Source organism: Camelus dromedarius, chromosome 4 (assembly GCF_036321535.1).
Source record: "Camelus dromedarius isolate mCamDro1 chromosome 4, mCamDro1.pat, whole genome shotgun sequence".
Classification (NCBI taxonomy): domain Eukaryota; kingdom Metazoa; phylum Chordata; class Mammalia; order Artiodactyla; family Camelidae; genus Camelus; species Camelus dromedarius.
This window is the reverse complement of record NC_087439.1, coordinates 11,867,945-11,874,819: the sequence shown is the minus strand read 5'-3', so window position 1 is coordinate 11,874,819 and position 6,875 is coordinate 11,867,945.

Here is a 6,875-nt window from a genome sequence, read left to right as displayed (position 1 = left end):
TGGGCGGTGAGCCCGGGGCTGCAGCTGCGGGCCGAGCGCGGTGGCCGCGTGGACACTGTCGCCTGGCCGGACAGAGGAACGGCAGGGATTCTCTGTCCAACCCGCCAAAGCCTGGACTCTCTTAGGAGGAAGAGATTTCAGGAATCGAGATCCAGACGCCAGAGGCAGAGTGCGCTGCAGAGAGCTGACCCAGACGCGGGAACCTCGTCCGCGCTGGGGCGGAAAACATCGGCTCCAACGGGCAGAGCGCAGATCAGCCTTCGCGGTGGGATCCACATAGGAAAGGGAACGCATCTGTTTTGCACATTTCTCACATTTCACTCAGTTGTTGCGGGTGTACGGAGGGGATAGCAATAGGGAAATAGGAATAGAGACAGGATAAGGGAGGGAAGATGCGTAGAGGATAGAGATGGAGGGAGGGAAGGAGGGAGGCAGGCCGAAAGAGAGAGAGACTGATTGAAGGTTCCCTTCCCCACAAAGAAGAGGTAAGGATGCTGAGGATACAGCATGCGTCAGGTGTGCTTTGGGGACCACTCTAAGCTCCTCATCTAGGTTAGTCCATTTAATCTTTACGGTAACCTGTTAAGGTAGGTAATGTCTCCTTTCCAGCTTACAGAGGCAGACACTGAGGCACCGAGAGTGGTAAAGTAGCCCAAGAGCATGCCTCTCGCAAGTGGAAAATGAAGAACCAAATCTGTCCCCAGCTCTGGAGGAGCCAAGATGGGGCCCAGTCCGCTCAGGGGGCTCTCGAAGTCGCCCCCAGGCCCCAAGAAGGACGAGGGTTACAATCGTCCCGGCACAGACGCGAGGTCTCAGCGCTGCCGGGAGCTCCGGTCCTGCCGCGTTCTCCCCGGCGGCCGGCTTTTGGCCGTCAGGGAAGCCTTGCGCCCGGCCTTCCAAGCCCCCTCCTGGTCCTCCTCCGGGACTGGAATCCTCTCCGGAGAGATGACCTAATGTTTCCGTCGCTCGGACGGCGCGGCCCGAGAGCAGTTCGGAAGCGGCAACCACCCCTTGCTGGTGTCGGTGCCCTTTCTTCGCGCTTCGGAGCTCAGTGACCTCGGCAGGGGCCCAGCACCGGACTCGACTCTCCGTTGTTGGCTGCAGCGGACGGCGGGCTGGAAAAGCTGGTCTGGACAGATCCGAGCTTCCGCGATGGGGCATCTGTCCCCATCCCCCACCCCACCCCGGGCCTCCCCGCGCAGTGGCAGGTCTCGGTGTCTTCGAGGGTGATCCCCAAGGCCCAGACTTTTCCAGACCTGCTTCTGGGCATCAGGTGAGGAGCCTCGCTGGGAAGTGCGAGGAGGTCGAGTCCCACGGAGATAATTCCCATGGAGACTTCCCCAGACCTGCGCCTCCACTGTCAGGTTGCAGCTGATGGCCATCCCGGGGGTGGTTGAGGCCCGTGGCAAAACCTCGAGGACTTGGAGTTTCCCAACCATCGTCTCTTAGGATCGCTCCCCTCCCAGGCCCCAGCAGCCCTTCGATGTTGGTCACCATGTCGTCCTGTGGAGCTCCCTGCCTGCGAGAGGAAAAGCGGGAACCCGGAGGAAAGGATGCGAATCTCCCCAGAGGGAAGGAGGGGACTTAGGATCAGAATCACCAGGACACATAGGTCCACACTCTCTACCTTGACTCCAGGTCACCGTAGGCCAATGGGAAACCTGGCTGGCCCCCAGAACCTGCAGCAGGTTGCTACACAGAAGGGGTTGCAGTTGGTTCCAACAGGCCGGGGCCTTGGAGAAAGGATTTTCCAGGCAGAGAGAAAGGAAGCATCCTCCGCTTGCTTTAGGAAAGTGCAGGTGGGCTGAGAGGAGGGAGTAGGACCCAGGGAGGTGGGTCCTACAGCTAACCACTTGGAGTTTTAGTCTTCAGCTTTGGCCCTTTTCCCTTTGTCTCTCCCAGAGTTTCTCCTTTAACCAGAGGTCTTGCTGCCAGGTCTTACTGTCTCCGCTGTAGGACCTGTGGCTCCTCAGGGCCCCACCAGGGCTCTCGCACAAGCAAAGAAGTCACCCTAAGCCCAACTCAGGCAGCACTCGCTGGCCTGAACCACTCCTCTATTTTAACAAACCTAATTAGGACTCATCAAATCCTAAAAACTTTCCATCAGAGGCTGCCTTAGGTTTGGGAATCACAATCATGTAAATTTACACGTTAGTTTAATGGCGATTTGGATAGAGACTGAAGGTGTCAGCCATTCTGAATGAATTTGAACTTGAACTTGACATGAGGCTTTTTTTTTTTTTGGAAAGGTGTCTGAACCTGGGGCCAAAATACACCAAAGAAATTCACCACTGCCCCCCACCCCTTTGCCCCTACTCCTGGACGTTACAGGTACCTTGACTGTGGGGCTTTGGGGGTTGGAGTGCAGAATTTGCAGAGAGTAGAGAAGGTTTTTTATCTCGATTTGGTCGCCAGGGAAAAGGGAAGCTGAAAGACGATGCTGCCATCCCCTGTTCTCTATCAACCTTTAGCATTTATCCCTCCACCCTGTCAGTCTCCCAGCTATCAAGTGTGGACTCGACAGGAATGTTGCAAGGAAATACTAATTAAACGGCACTACAATACTTTGAAAATATTAAGTGTCATGTAAATGCCTAATGCTAATAATAATCTTGATGGTGGTAATTATGTGCCAGAAAGCACATCCCAGACAGCCTAGTGCTGAGCCTAAACGTGCGTGTCTAAGAGGATCCCAGGGAACACCCATCCTTTCTTCCACGGAGCCCCAGCACCGAGGCGCCAGGTGTAAGGTGGGAATTTCAGGTCTTGCCCTCATCACCTAGGAAGCCGGCTGCATGCAGTTCTTACTGGGAGTCCTTAAGTTACTGCACTTTCTCACCCTGGAGCCCATCACCTGTAAAGCAGGAAATTTGCGATTGATTCCCGGGTTATGGCTACCCCCCCCACGTTGGATTCTGCTTCCTTCGAGGTTCTGACAGGATCCAAGGTGTGTTTCTGTCAAGGTCTGAGAAGGATGTCCTGTTAGGGAACTCACATCCCTCACCCCTCTTTCTCTGAACTCTCAGTGTGAGGGGCAAGATGTCTCAGATCTTCCCTTTAACATTTTTCTATTTTGATAAAACATCAGGCCTTCCCCAGGACTTAGAGTTTCCTTATAAGGCAATCTCACCACCAGCCATCCCTCACCCCCATCCCCTCCCAACTGAAGCTTCCCCAGATACTGCTGGGCTGGAGATATAGGGCACAGATGTTTGCCAAAACCAGTGGGGCTCTGGGCTCTGAGGGCAGCAAATTACAGTGACTCATGACTGAGGCTTTTGGGAATTTCCACCAGAAGCTGTGGGACCTTTTAGGGATTTTGTAGAGTCACCTAGATACTTTACTGACACTCCCCACCCTTGAACTCGCTCTGATTTTATTTCTCAGTGACTTGGAGAAGAGTTACAATTTTGGGCTCCTCCAACTGCCTATTTTGGTCAGTCCCAATTTGGTTGGAGGTTCAGCTTTTACTGCTATGTGATGACAGTACCCCTTCTCACTTGGGAAGAGATTAGCTAACTTTATTATTCAAAAGAAATAAATTGTGGTCTAGTTAAGCTTTAAAAGCAAAGTGCTTTGTTTTGTTTGAATTAGGCTTCAATAACTCAAAAACGCATTACCTTTAAAAGTAAAACTTTTTGGAGAAAAGTGGGTATCAGAGGGCAAGCTTAGCATGCACAAGGTCCTGGGTTCAATCCCCAGTACCTCCATTAAATTTTTTTTTAAATAACACTTTTTACAAATCATACAGAAACAAAAGATTTGCCAGGTACTTTTTTTTTAAAGGCATCCAAATAGGAGTGTTTTTTACAGTGGCAATGTTAGGGTTTAGGGTCTAGGCCATGTGAGATTTCACAGTCACATCTGAGGTTTATGAGGTCAGGCACTGACAACACACACGCACACACACACACGCACATGCACACACACACGCACATGCACACACACACACACACACACACACACAGCACAAACGCAGAATTATGAGGAATTCTGGACTTTGCCCTTACACTCTTTCCTGCCTAAATAGAAGCTTTGCTTTTTATTTCCTCTTTAGAATGAGAAGCTAGGAATGACAGTGGCCAGCCTCCTTAGCTTTCTCCTAGTTGGGAACCAGAGTATGTGGCATTCGCTAGCTCACACCCCCAGTTGGTGGCTGGCAGAGACTGCCTTCCAGGCCAATTCCTGTCCTTTTGGCCACACCATCCCGCCTGCTGCTTCTTTGGATAAGGAGGCAAATCCACATGCAAAACCCCTCACAGTCCCCAAATGTGACCCTGGGAGTCCCCCAAATCCTGCAATTCAAAAATACGATTCTCCCCTTGACACGCCAATCCCACAGGCAACCTCAAAGGCGTGTAGGCGATTTCCAGACTAGATGTACAGTAGTTACACAGCCAGGACGGTGGGACAGTGAGCTGCAATGTACCCTCCCCACCCCTGGCTTATTTTCTGAGTCGAGGCTGCACTCTAAATAGTAACCTGAGTGGGCAGGATATAGCTTAGTGGTAGAGTGCATGCTTAGGATGCACAAGGTCCTGGGCTCAATCCCCAGGACCTCCTTTAAAAAAAATTAATCAATAAATAAACCTAATTACATCCCCCCCCCCAAAAATTTTAAAAATAAAAACAAAATAATAAATTAAAAATAAAATAAACTTAAAATAAAAGAAAACAAATAGTCACCTGGTATGAATGGTAACTGGGGTCTGGGAACCTTTAGGGGAAAATGGGGAATGAATATTCATAGCTTACTTTTGTAACCTTTTAACAAGTTTGTTTTGTTGTTTTTGTTATTTTACTCAGTCCCACTCCGAGATTCTTACTGCGTCATGAAGAGCTTCTTTCCAAATCAGATCAGTCACCACGTTAGACACACTTGCTATTGCAGAGAGAAGTTTTTAGCAACAGCTGCTGAGTCAGCCTTTGTGTTTTCCTGAAGACGTATGTTCACCAGAAAACAGTCCCTCCTCCAGGGATTTCATAGCAAACTTTTTTTTTTTTTTTAATTTCTGGCCTTTTGGTTCCATTTGGTTGGTGGGAGGGGAGTGTGGGGTGGAGTCGAGGCAATGGAGCCGGGCCAGGTTCTAGACGATGGGGAGAGAAGCAGGGAGAGGGTGAGACCGCCAGGACCGAGCACCGCAGTGCGGGATGCCCGGCCACAGCTCTGCGATGCTGCCCTGAGCTACCTACGTGCTCACTTACCCGCTTTGTTTAATCCTTTTTATTCACTGCCACCATCCTTTTCATCACTCAGGACTGCCTATCTTTCCTTGGCATCTGTATTTCTACGCTGGCTGCTGTGTTTGCCCTGGGCTATGGGTACCTGCACATTTTGTTTAATAATGTTGGTTAATTATTTTAAAAACACTCTGATCCAAGCAGGCTGTTCAGGAAATGGGGCTTCTAGCCCAATGTGGCAAGCAAGCCCTTCTCCTTCTCCATGGGCTGTCAACACAATGCCAGACGTTGAAAAACAATCTCTCCAGAAATTCAGATATTTCCACACTGTAGGCTGCTTGGCCCTGGGAGCCGAAATCTTCAGCATTTCCTCCAGATAATAGCATGTTACTAGGTCCCACAATAGCCTGGGAAATTGAGCTCTCCTCTCTCCTCTCCGCAGGAGTCCTTGCAGTAGAAAGGGCCAAAGGCCTGTGGAAACCACCAAACTGAAATACTCCCCAAGGCGGGGGCGGGGCTGGGACGGGGGTGGGGGGGTGGGGCGTGGAGACACCATTCCCATTTCTGTCCAGTGGAAACTGCCCAGAACGTGGAGATGAGCCAACCCAACCCAGTGTGGACAGACTGTGCTGGTCCAGGAAGGAATGCATAAACTGGGGCTCAGAGACCCAGGCAGGCTGGCCCTCCTCCAGCACTTTTGCCGGGAAGCTAGTTTGATGGGAGGGCCTGCAAAGTCAGCTGTCCAGATCATTCCCAGGGTGGGGTCAGGGAAGCTAATTGGGGGCTGGGGGGTGGGTGGGAGAGGGTTACAGGGACTTAAGCTCTCTTTGTTATAGGTCTCTGGTGGGCCAGAGAAGATATTACTCTGTCCCCATGGTCTGTAGCCTTTCCTGTGGAGAGAGGACCTCGTGGCCTGCATCCTTTGGTAAACTCAGATTCTAGGTCTCTGGCCTGTGATTAAAAAAAGAGAAGAGTTTGTTACATTTAGGGCTTAAAGGATATGAAGTCCAAGAGAAGCAGATGTAGAATTTCAGGCATTATCGTCCAGGTGGCAAAGGACTAGGGGAGCCCAGTCACCCTTGGTGCTATCTGATAAAGCAGACTTGCACTTGAGATGCTCCTTGGTCCCAATATCTCCGCATTGTATGTAACTGCTCCTCAGAGCCAATGAATGTGACTTTCTTTTCTGTCCAGTATCATGGCCACTGGCTCCATATGGCCATTGAGCACTTGAAATGTGACTGGTCAGAAGTGAGATGAGCTGTCGGTGTAAATTAAAACATATAATAGATTTCAAAGACTTTGTACAACAAAAGAAATGTAAAGTGTCTCATTAATATTTTTATATTGATTATATGTTGACATGATAAATTTTTGAATACGTTGGGTTAAATAAAATATATTATTAAAATTAATTTCATTAGTTTCTTTTTATTTTCTTTTAATGGCCCTATTAGAACAATTAAAATTGCATTTTCAGCTCATACTCAGGGCTCACATTATATTATTATTGAATAGTGCTGGTCCAAGTAATCCCTTCTTTTTTGAAACCAGTTCGAGAACTTACTTATTAGTTTCCCTTCTCTTGTTAGTCACGTGCATGGAAGCAGATCAGAGCTCCAGGAAAATTTCCTTTCTGCTAGATAAGCAATGAAGGGGCAGAAATAGGCTGGGAGCCCTAGTGGACTGATTTC